The sequence below is a fragment of the Balaenoptera physalus genome (genome assembly GCF_965194825.1).
Source record: "Balaenoptera physalus genome assembly, chromosome: 4".
NCBI lineage: Eukaryota > Metazoa > Chordata > Mammalia > Artiodactyla > Balaenopteridae > Balaenoptera > Balaenoptera physalus.
The window spans coordinates 31,659,432-31,671,150 of record NC_138891.1 but is presented as its reverse complement, the minus strand read 5'-3'; positions in this window follow the sequence as shown (position 1 = coordinate 31,671,150).

Here is an 11,719-nt window from a genome sequence, read left to right as displayed (position 1 = left end):
TCCCAAGAGAAAATGTAAATGTACAAATATGTATAAATACCTTTTTTTCCACCTAATACCAAATAAGAATATTTTTAATTTCCTTTGGGCCATCCCTCAATCACAGTATGCTTAGTTTTCTAATTTCTTAGGATTTTTTTATCTGTCTTCTTTGTCCCTTTGACAAGCGTAATTAGATTTAGCTAAAAGTGTCAGAGACTTCCGAGCACCAGAACAGTCCTGAGTGCAACACAAATATCCTTCAGTGGTAAAGAGCTTTTATGCTCAAAATTTTGTCAACATTTTCTTTTCTTTTAAATTTATTTTATTCAAGTATAGTTCATGTACAATGCTGTGTTCATTTCTGCTGCACAGCAAAGTGATTCAGTTAAACATATATATATATATGCTTTTTCATATTCTTTTCCATTATGGTTTATTACAGGATGTTGAATATAGTTCCCTGGGCTCTATAGTAGGACCTTGTTGTTCATCGTCAACGTTTTCTTTGTAAGCAAAGTTGGGACCAATATTCCTCGGAAGATGATGTTATAAATGTTGGTGGGGCTCCCCAGCTCACTTCCACCAAAATAAAACACATTGAAACATTATAAGTACATTGTAGTTCCCTCGGGATCCGCACCACTCTTTGCTATTGTCATTTTGACTGTTTCTGTGATAAGTGTAAGTAATGCGGAAAGAAGTTAATATTTGTAGAGCGCTTTATTCACATGCACCAAGTTGTACTTAACATCCATCTCCCAACTCCCACGTGAGATACATCCTGGAGGTACTGTTATCTCCATTTTATGGGAGGGACAGCTGCCTCTGGGAAGCTAAATAAACTGATAAGATTTTAAAATTCAAGATGTACCTCATTACAGGAGAGAATTCATTTTTTTATTTTTATTTTTTAGAATAGGCACAGGTGGTCCTGAATTTCTAACCATTTATGGGTAGAGGTTTTTTTTTAAGCCAAATATTTGAACTTGAAATATATTTTTATATTAATACTGAGTACATGGCAAAGTAGATTCTGAACTTCAATTCCCCCAGTCCCAGCCCAACCCCAGTCATAAGTTTCAGACCCCCTTCTCTTTTCCCAGTATTACCTTTCCTCTCCACCCACATACCCTGCTCACCAGGGTATTCGCTCTCATCTACAGGAAATGTCAAACCTGAAGGTTTGCTTGGGAGGCAGTGTGGGTGGAGGGAAACATGCAGCCTTGGGCATCAGACACCTCCCTCCCCCACTTATTTATAACATGACCTTGAGCAAAGGTTGTGACTTGACTGAGCCTCAGTTTCCACCTCAGCAAATAATATAATAATAATACACACCTCTTAAGAGTTATTTTGAACATTAAGTGAGAGGTCACTTGTATTGTCCTGGAGTGTGATTGGTTCCCAAATACTTCCTAAACTCTTTAGTAGTAAATTGGGTAATATCTATCAATACATTATTTGGCCATTTCAGTTGTGGTTTAGAGTAGTGAGAACAGTGAGGAAACCTAAGCCTGTTGCTACCTTATAGGAATTAGCTTTTGGTATTAGCCTCAGGCTAACTAATGTCTACTTTCTAAAAATTTCTCATTCGTAAGACTCAAGAATATGAAGGTGGGTTACACAGTCCTACTTGTGCAGGCCACACCTGCTTTTCCTCTTGATATAAACTTCTGTCAGCAACTAAAAACACTTTGAATGGTAAAGAAGTGGGATCATATCATAACACAGAAATTGTTGTGAATTCAGGAGAATTCAGGAACAAGAGAATGTTGGGGAAATAGTAAATCAAGGACTGAACATGAAGAAAGCCATAGCTAGAAAAAAACCTAGCCACTATCATCTCTTGCCTGGAGGACTGACATGAGTTCCTACCTCTAATCATTACCACCAGGGGTCCAGAGCAGTTCTTTCAAGCATTAAGCAGATCACTTAAGCAGATCCCCTTAAAAAGCTCCCGTATAAAATTCAAAACCTAATCACAGTCTGGAAGGATTTTCACAACATGTCCCTCCCCCCGCCCCCCCCACCGCCTCCCTCTCTGACCTGGTTTCCTACCACTCTCCCCTTCAGCCCTTCCTGTTCTGTTCCTTTCAAGAGACTAAGTTCATTCTCAACGCAAAGTCTAGACACAAAGCCTAGACATTTGCTATACTTGGTGCTCTAAAAGGTCTTCTCTCAGATCTTCAAATGGCTCAGACCTCATCAGCCACGTCTCAGTGGTTGAGAAGGTGAGCAGTAGATGTGTGGGAATAGGGTGTAGAAGAAGAAATAATGTGACTTGCTAATGGATTAGATACAAAGCAGCAGGAAAAGGGAGGAATCAACCAAGACTCCCAGGGTTCTGGCCTCAGCAACTTGGAGAACGGCATTGCCATTGCTGAAATGTTAAAGATGTACACCAAGAGTTCATTTTTGGTCGTATTAATTTTGAGATTCCTTTCAAATACCCAAATGCAGATGCCAAGCAGTCAGTTAAATATATGGTCTGAAGCTCAGGAGAGAGAATAGAGCTGGAAATATAATGTGACATTTGTTGGCATGGAGATTGAATCATTTATTTTAAAAATATATACTGAGTGCCTATAATGTATTAGTGGATATATTCTATACTGATGCTAGAGTAGTCAATTATGTAGTATCCTAGAAGGTGATGAATGTTATAAAAAAGAGAAGAAAGGAGAATTAGGATTGTGAGGGGTGGAATTGGCTTATGGTCTTAAATAGGGAGGTCAGGAAGGCCTTGCTGAGATTTCAAAGAAGGGAGGGAATTAGCACTGTGGACACCCAGGAGAATAGTGTTCCAGGCAGAGCCAGTGCAAACTCCCAGAGATGAGGACATACCTGGCACATAAACAGCAAGCAGTGCAGCAGGGCTGTGAGCTAGGTACTGCAGAAATCCCTGTGGGCCCTGGGGCCCTCCGTCTTTAAGAGGTCAGATAGCTGGGAAGGGAAGCTGTCAAAGAAGGCTGAGAAGAAGAACCCGAGTGATAGGTAGAAAATGTGGTGCCACAGAAGCCAAGAGAAGAAAGTGTTTCAAGAAAGAGAGACTAGTCCACTGATGCTGCTGAGAGTAGACCTTTGGTGTCATGGGCAAAAGCAGGGTCGGGGGGGTGATCTGGATGGAAGCCCAGGGGTTGAAGGTTGAGGGGAGACGTCTGCAAAAGACGGAAACCAGTGGTCAGGCTGTGTGTGCCCAGAAGCAGAGGTAGATTTTTCTCTGTAAAACAGGATAACAAGTTCCAGCGACCCTCTCTCACAAATCACACACATCTTGCAGCTCTCTTGGGTGTAACTGCACAGCCTTTTGTGGCCCTGGGTGAAACATCTGGCCGGGCCAAACCACTTTCACTCAGAATGACCACACCACCAAATTTATCCATGAGCCCGTCTTCCTGGCAGCCTAGAGTGTAATACTAAGCTCTCTGAACAGGTCACTTATCTTGTGTAAGTTCTCCACGCGATAAGCAGGATTACTGGAAAACTTGTTAGCGGTTTCTATGACTGTTGCAAGCGTTGCCGTAAAGAAAGATAAGTACTGAATTTAAAGTCGTGATTTAGTTGTAAAATATTATTGATCGAAGGTGTTACACATCCTTCTCCATTTTAGGCACTTATTTCTTATAAAAGTCGTCTTCCTATAAGCCCCTAAGGAGAGAAGGGAGAGAGAATTAACTTCATAGTGAATGTCAGATGGCCGATGAGGTGAGGGGAGCCAGGATTAAATAGCGTCCCACCGCCACTTGCGGGCAACACACACACATACTCTCACACCCTCATTCCTACTAACAGACACACACCCTGGAAGAAGCTGCTGACAGTTGGCAACTCAAAAATAAAACAGAGGTGAATCTACTTGGTTTCTATCACTTTTGATGTTGTGCTACTACTGATAATAGAATTATTTGTTTCAGTTTTACTACTGATTTCATATACTATTTTTTTAAAGTATTTATTTTACTTACTTACTTATTTATTTATTTATTTATCACTGCGTTGGGTCTTCATTGTGGTGCGCAGGCTTCTCATTGCCGTGGCTCCTCTTGTTGCAGAGCGTGGGCTCTAGGCACGCAGGCTTCAGTAGCTGTGGCACGTGGGCTCAGTAGTTGTGGTGCACAGGCTTAGTTGCTCCATGGCATGTGGGATCTTCCCGGACCAGGGCTTGAACCCGTGTCCCCTGCATTGGCAGGTGGATTCTTTTTTTTTTAATTTATTTTATTTTTGGCTGCATTGGGTCTTCGTTGCTGCGTGCAGGCTTTCTCTAGTTGTGGCGAGCGGGGGCTACTCTTCATTGCGGTGCACGGGCTTCTCATTGTGGTGGCTTCTCTTGTTGCAGAGCACGGACTCTAGGCACACAGGCTTCAGTAGTTGTGGCTCGCGGGCTCTAGAACGCAGTCTCAGTAGTTGTGGCACATGGGCTTAGTTGCTCCAGGCATGTGGGATCTTCCCAGACCAGGGCTCGAACCCTTGTCCCCTTCATTAGCAGGCGGATTTGTAACCACTGTGCCACCAGGGAGGTCCCTAATTTCATATACTTTTGACTGTTATAACAAGATTCTGATTTTTTTTTTCCAGGTATGTAAGACTTCCTCCCTTTCACCTCCTCCCATCTTCCTCCCAACTGTGTCCATGTAATTGAATCAATACGTAATCAACTTGGGTGGAATTCATCAAAGCTGGGGAGTGAAATCACTTTGGCACTGTGATAAAGAGAACAGACTTTGGCTATGAACCTGAATTTATATCCTGGCTCTGCTCTTTACTAGATATGTGAACTTGGGCAAGTTACTTAACTTCTTTATGCCTCAATTTCTTCCTGTGTTTAAAGGAGATAATGATAATGTTTTTAAGTGTTTTGCGGGTATTAATTCATCGAATCTTCACAATGACCCTGTAAGTACTATAATTAAACCTACTTTACAGATGAGGAAGCCAAAGCACAGATGTTAAGTAACCTACCCTAGGTTAAAATCTAGTAAAAATAGATTTACCATATAATCCAGCAATTCTACTTCTGACTATATATCTATAAGAATTGAAAGCAAAGTCTCAAAAGGATATTTGTACACCCATGTTCATAGTAGCATTATTCACAGTAGCCAAAATGTGGAAGCAAGCAAAGTGTCCATCGACAGATGAGTAGAAAAACACAATGTGGTATGTGCGTACAGTGGAGTCTGACACATGCTATGACATATTAATAGATGAGCCTTGAAGACATTATACTAAGTGAAATAAGCTAGTCACAAAAGACATTGTATGATCCTACTTATATGGGGTATTTAGAGTAGTCAAACTCAGAGAGACAGAAAGTAGAATGGTGATTGTAGAAAATAGAAGGGGCTGGGGGGAGAGTGAAATGGAGAGTTGTTTAATGACTACAGAATTTCAGCTTTGCAACATGAAAAAGAGTTCTGGAGATTGATTGTACAACAATGTGAATGGACTTATTTCTACTGAACTGTACATTTAAAACTGGTTAAGCTGGTAAATGTTATGCTACGTATATTTTACAACAATTAAAAAACAAACAAACAAAAAAGAAAAAAAAAAACAAGAAAAAACCCACCAGCCTTGTTGAGAGCATAGTGACTCTGTACCGTTGAGAGTGACAGAGAGTTGGGAAAAGGATGCCTATTGGGTGGGGAAGACATGAACTCAGTCGTTGACAAGCCCAGGTACAGTGGTCTTTCGTGACCCAAATAGAAATATCCAGTCATTAGTTAGGCATGCAGGTCTGAGGTTGGTGATCTGTACCATGGAGATTCTAGGAAGACAAAGCAGTAGCCCTTTACTACATAGGTGGATTAGATGGGGGAGGATGGAAATGAAGACAAAGGAAACATGGAAGACGACTGCCCTCATTCTTGTTCAGGAGAATGGTGATGGTACCGCCATACGCCAGGAAGGGGAGGCTGGAACCTGAGCAGGTGAAGAGGCAACTGTGAGTCCAGCAATGGACTTGTGAGGTTTGGGGATATGCAAAGCTCTTCTGTTGATGGTGAGTTTGAGGTCTGAGACGGTGATTGGGGCAGAGAAGCCTCTCGTCCTGCATTTCCTCAGGTGAGCTGTAGTCCTCTGAAAGATGGTTTCCTCCAATGTTCATGATGCACGTGAACATTTCAGAGATCCTGAGAGTACTTTGGGAAAGGGAATTGCTTGACTTTGTTTAACCTGGGTTTTTCTAAACTCATTTGTCTGCCCAACCTTTTTTTTTTTTTTTTTTTTTTCATAAAACATCTATTAATTAACTGAGGACTACACTTTGGGGAATTGTTCTCCGGTCTATGCAGATATTTTTCTGTTGACAAAGTAGAACAAAGGAGAAGCTGGTTAGAGGGTTGATAGATCTGTGGGTACTCAGTGTGTCCCTGTTAGTCACCAAAATAGTGAGGAGGGTTCCAGAAACCCCAGCCTGACCTGGGAACTGAGGACACTGACCCCTCTGCGTGGGCAGCGGTGAGGAAGGCTGCTGGGGTTTTGATCAAAGCCAGCTTGCTGGTTTGGCTTTCTACCTGCTCTACATGTGCCAGTAAAGCCCTCATCCAATCCCTCCCCTGGTTCTTTTTTATCCTCTACATTGGCTTCTTGTCCTTGCTTTTCCATTTGCATAACTAATGCACACAACACAGAATTCCCGCAATTTTAAAGACAGCTGGCCAGCACATCTTGGATGCTGATGTCAGGAAACATCTGGAAAAGGGCTAAAGTTACTGCAGCCCAACTGAGAACAATGGAAACACATTAATACGGAAAATTCAGTATGGGGGGGCTTGTGTACATAAAAATGGCTGCCAGGATGACTTATAAAAGCCTTGTACAAAACTCTCTTGTTAGTTTGGGCATTGATGCCACTGAGTCACTGAGTGGTAGGTCAGCTAAAACGAATATATTGCTACTCTCTTGGGGACCCTTATCTTTGAGGCTTTCCTTTTCTTACAAGGTTTCCTAGAAATCCTGCCAGCTAACCAAGACATTCTTTTCCAAAAAATCATGAACTAGGATTTTTATTTTATAATAACTTTAAGCTAATCTCCCTCTTATACTATATCTCTCACAATACAAAGATATAGAGTTCTCACATACATATTTTTGCTGTCTCTAAGCAGTCAGTGTTGGCAGAAATATTGAGCTTTATAAAAGCTGTGATTGAAGTATTTGAATATAAAGATTATGTCCCAAGGCTGCATGGCATAGTGGTTAAAAGAATGGGTTTTAGAGTTTGGATTCTGGCTTCTCCTCTTAACCAACTATGTGTGGCCTTGGTAAATTACTTAATGAACATAAACTAATCTGTAAAATTCCCTTAGTTATTTTTGCCTATTTGGATTGACACGAGGAGGACACAAGCTAATGTGTGTTAGAATTGCTTAGTGAGGAGTGTGGCCCAGGTTAGTTATTATGATTGTAGTTTTGTTGATACCCAAGGATTAAGAAGGAATCCCTGCTATAATCTATTTCTCAATTCAACTTTAAAACATTGAGCACTTGCTTCCGTTCCCTGTCCTACAGATGTATGTTTTGGAATTAGGGTTTCTCCGGCAAGCATTCCCCTAGAGTACCACCTACTGTTTCACTTTATTTTGTAGAAACTGAAGTGGTATCCTGTCTCTTGTGTGGATTAATAATTACCATCTCATACTGTTTTCCAATCTTTGGACTCCTCCTAGTCCTTTGTATGACACCCACTTTTTCCCTCTAAAAGCTGGTTGGATTTTCTCCTATCTCTAGGGTTCTGAAATTTCTCAGTGATGTGCTTTGGTTTTGGTCGGTTTTAATCCATTGTACCAGGTGTTTGTTGGACCCTATCGATCTGGCAGCTCGTGTTTCCTTGGTTTTGGAAATCTTCGTGAATTGTTCATTTATTATGAGCTCCTCCCCATTCTTAATTCTCTTCTATCTTTTTGGAACTCCTATTCATTAGAATATTGGACCTTCCAGACTGATCCTCTGATTGTCTTCTCTCCTCTTTCCTATTTTCCTTTTCTTTGTCTTTTGACTTTATTTTCTGAGAGTTCCTCAACTTTATCATCTTACACCTTCTGTTAAGTTTTAAAAATCTATTATCATATTTTAAATTTCCAGGAGTTCTTTTTTGTTTTCTAATGATTCTTTTTTTTTTCTTATAGCATCATATTTGTGTAATATCTTTTTACTTCTCTGAGGATGTTAATAATAGCTTTGGGGGCAGGGGGAGCTTTTATTTCCCTGCATAGTCTGTTCCCTCTCTAGTTGGTTTTTTTCACCTTGTATGTTGTGTCTCTATATTGTTTGGTAGAGGCTTGCTTTCTTCAGATGTATGGTAATCGTTACCCTTCACTCATATTTTAAAGCTGATGGGAAACTCTGTGCCACGGGCAAAGCTCCTCGAATTCAGTCTCTACCCTAGGGGGAGCTGCCTGGGCCCTTTCTATGAGGGGAAATGTCATTGCCCTTAGGTCTTTTTTCTTGGTCTGTTTAAGTTTTTCAGGGAGGAAACGTCTACTTTCCTGCCTAAAGGGCTTAATTATACCTGGCTGCCAGTGTTCTGAAAGTTGAATGTGAGCTGGGGAATTATAACACTTTATTATACAAACGTTTTTTCAAATCTCTCTGCTTTCAGTATAGTATTCCCAATCTTAATCATGCCTAGTGCCCTGAATTCTGGCTTAGAGACCCTTATCCCCTGAAGAGGAAAACCTCAAGTCTTCTGCTGTTTTGGAGAGAGGCAGTTGACTAAGCTGCATTTGGGGCTTTGGGGTGGCCGATCCTGGGAATTGAGTTGCTTCTTGGTTTTCCTCTTTGCTAGTTCAGGATTTAGCTTTCTCAATTTGCTAACTCAGATATCAATTCTCCTATTTTTCAGCTTCTAACATTTTGTTGCTATTGTGATTTCCTCCTCTTTTTAATTTTTAAAAATCTCTTTATTTCCATTTTAATGGGGGAGTGTAAATGCATTTGTTCAGTCAGCCAACTTTAATCAGTATTTTTTAAAAAAAGATATTCTTAATGTAATGAAGTGTTCTAAACAATTAGATTTTCTGTGCCAGAATTCCAAGTCAAAGAACGCTGATGAGATCAACTAATCTAGAATAGTTTTGTAAACGTATTCATTAATTTCTACCAGTTCTTAATATTCTGGCCATTATAACTGCTGCGGGGTAAATGTTTCTATTTGTTGGCAAAACTCGCTTGAGTTGTTCATCACCTTTTATGTGGTTATAGATGTAAACAACATGTGTGCCCCAGATGGGCTCTGAAATCCAGGCTCCCACTTTGTGACAAACCTTCACAACACCAGAGGCTTCCAAACCCAAGTCCCTAAATCCACTCATTTCAGCTCACATTCTGGCAACTCGAAGAGAGAAATCTCTGAGTGACTAAAATCTCTATAGTGAGAAAACTTTTACATTCAGTATCTATTTTGGTGGGAGACTTTATATTCTACCTTCTTTCTGTAGAGTGAGGTGTGGAGGCAGATTTGGACTTAGGGCGGATGGAGGCAGGGGAAGTAACAAGGTGAGTAACAGGATGAGCGAGGATTTAGGTCCATGGTAAATGTCATGTGCCGGAGTGAGGATTCCTGCAGTTGATACCCTCCCGGCAGAGCTGATGTCACGGGAGGCGACCCTGGCGGTAACTTGAGTGGGCCTGGGCTGGGTGGCATGTGGCCAGTCTAACAGCAAAACAGAATCAGCAGAGCCCTTGCAATCTCAGAAATGCCATGGCCAGCCTGGTAAGCAATAGTCAAAACTGAAGTTCCTTAAACTGATTTTTGGCCTCCATAGTTAAAGGAAGCCTAACCTTCCTTGTTACTTTATTAGTCAAACAGAATGTATCCATACATTCTGTGCAGAGATGTTGGATATTGAACTGCTTATGACATTGGGCAGAGCTCTTGGACAGAAATGCTTGTGACACTGTACAAGGCATTGTAACCTCTCTAAGTGTCAGGGTTTTTTTTTTTTAACATCTTTATTGGAGTATAATTGCTTTACAATGATGTGTTAGTTTCTGCTTTATAACAAAGTGAATCAGTTATACACATACATATGTTCCCATATCTTTTCCCTCTTGCGTCTCCCTCCCTCCCACCCTTCCTATCCCACCCCTCTAGGTGGTCACAAAGCACCGAGCTGATCTCCCTGTGCTATGCGGCTGCTTCCCACTAGCTATCTATTTTTTTTTTTTTTAACATCTTTATTGAAGTATAATTGCCTTACAATGGTGTGTTAGCTTCTGCTTTATAACAAAGTGAATCAGTTATACATATACAATATGTTCCCATTTCTCTTCCCTCTTGCATCTCCCTCCCTCCCACCCTCCCCATCCCATCCCTCTAGGTGGTCACAAAGCACTGAGCTTATCTCCCTGTGCTATGCGGCTGCTTCCCACTAGCTATCTATTTTACATTTGGTAGTGTATATATGTCCATGCCACTCTCTCACTTCGTCCCAGCTTACCCTTCCCCCTCCCCATATCCTCAAGTCCATTCTCTAGTAGGTCTGTGTCTTTATTCCCGTCTTACCCCTAGGTTCTTCATGACCTTTTTTTGTTTTTTTTCCTTATATTCCATATATATGTGTTAGCGTATCGTATTTGTTTTTCTCTTTCTGACTTGCTTCACTCTGTGTGACAGACTCTAGGTCCATCCACCTCACCACAAATAACTCAATTTCATTTCTTTTTATGGCTGAGTAATATTCCATTGTATATATGTGTCACATCTTCTTTATCCATTCATCTGTTGATGGACATTTAGGTTGCTTCCATGTCCTGGCTACTGTAAATACAGCTGGTTTCTCACTGGCAAAATGGAGTAAAAGATGGATCGAGCTTTTCGAGAGCAGTGACTGCATGCGTGGAGCCGCCCCAGGAGATGGAGCTGTCGTATCCCCTCCTCTTGCAAACAATAAATGTCATTGGTACTGTAGTAAAAAAAAAAAAAAAAATCGGAATGGGGGTAATATAGTATCTACCTCATAAGGTCATGATCAGAATTAAAGAGAGAATTCCTGTAAACACTTTAGTGTAACCCCCATATATACTAAACATTTAGAAAATGTCAAGGGAAAGGGAGGAGGCAAGTATGTCTTCCTGGTTGCAACCTGAGTGGTTAGTGGTGCCAGGATCTGCGTTGAGAAGCACAGGAAGGACATATTTGGGGGAGGGTGATAAATTCAGTCTGCATTTGTCTGGTTCCAAAGCCCATATCTCTTCACTACACCAGTCTCCTTACAGACACTGCCACTTCCTAGCTGCAAGATCTGGGTAAATCACTCAACTTCCTGTGCCTTGGTTTCCTGTTCTGCAAAATGGGAATTATAATAAATGGTCCCTTCCTCAGAGGATTGTTTCAAATATTAAGTAAATTAACACATAAGTCTGGCACATAGCACCATTATTAGCTGCTGTAATTGTGTACAAAAGTGTGGAAGTATCTAATGGTATAAAATTTTTCTTCTTTCCCTTTAACATTACATATTGAGCATCAGGCATGCCACTTCTTTTCAAATGGATTCGAAACTAAAAAAAAAATTTTATTTTAAAGAAGAAATAAAAGATTATGTACTGTGGTTACATCACTAGACACACACGAGGAGATGCACTCTGCTTTATCTGCACATTGGATGTCTGGTTGTGATGTCTAAATCTCTGGCAGCCACCTTATAACCGGAAGGGCAGCTGGCCTGAAGACGGATGAAGAGAAAGAACAACCGGGGTTCTTCATCATGTTGTTCAGCCACCCAGCCTCCCA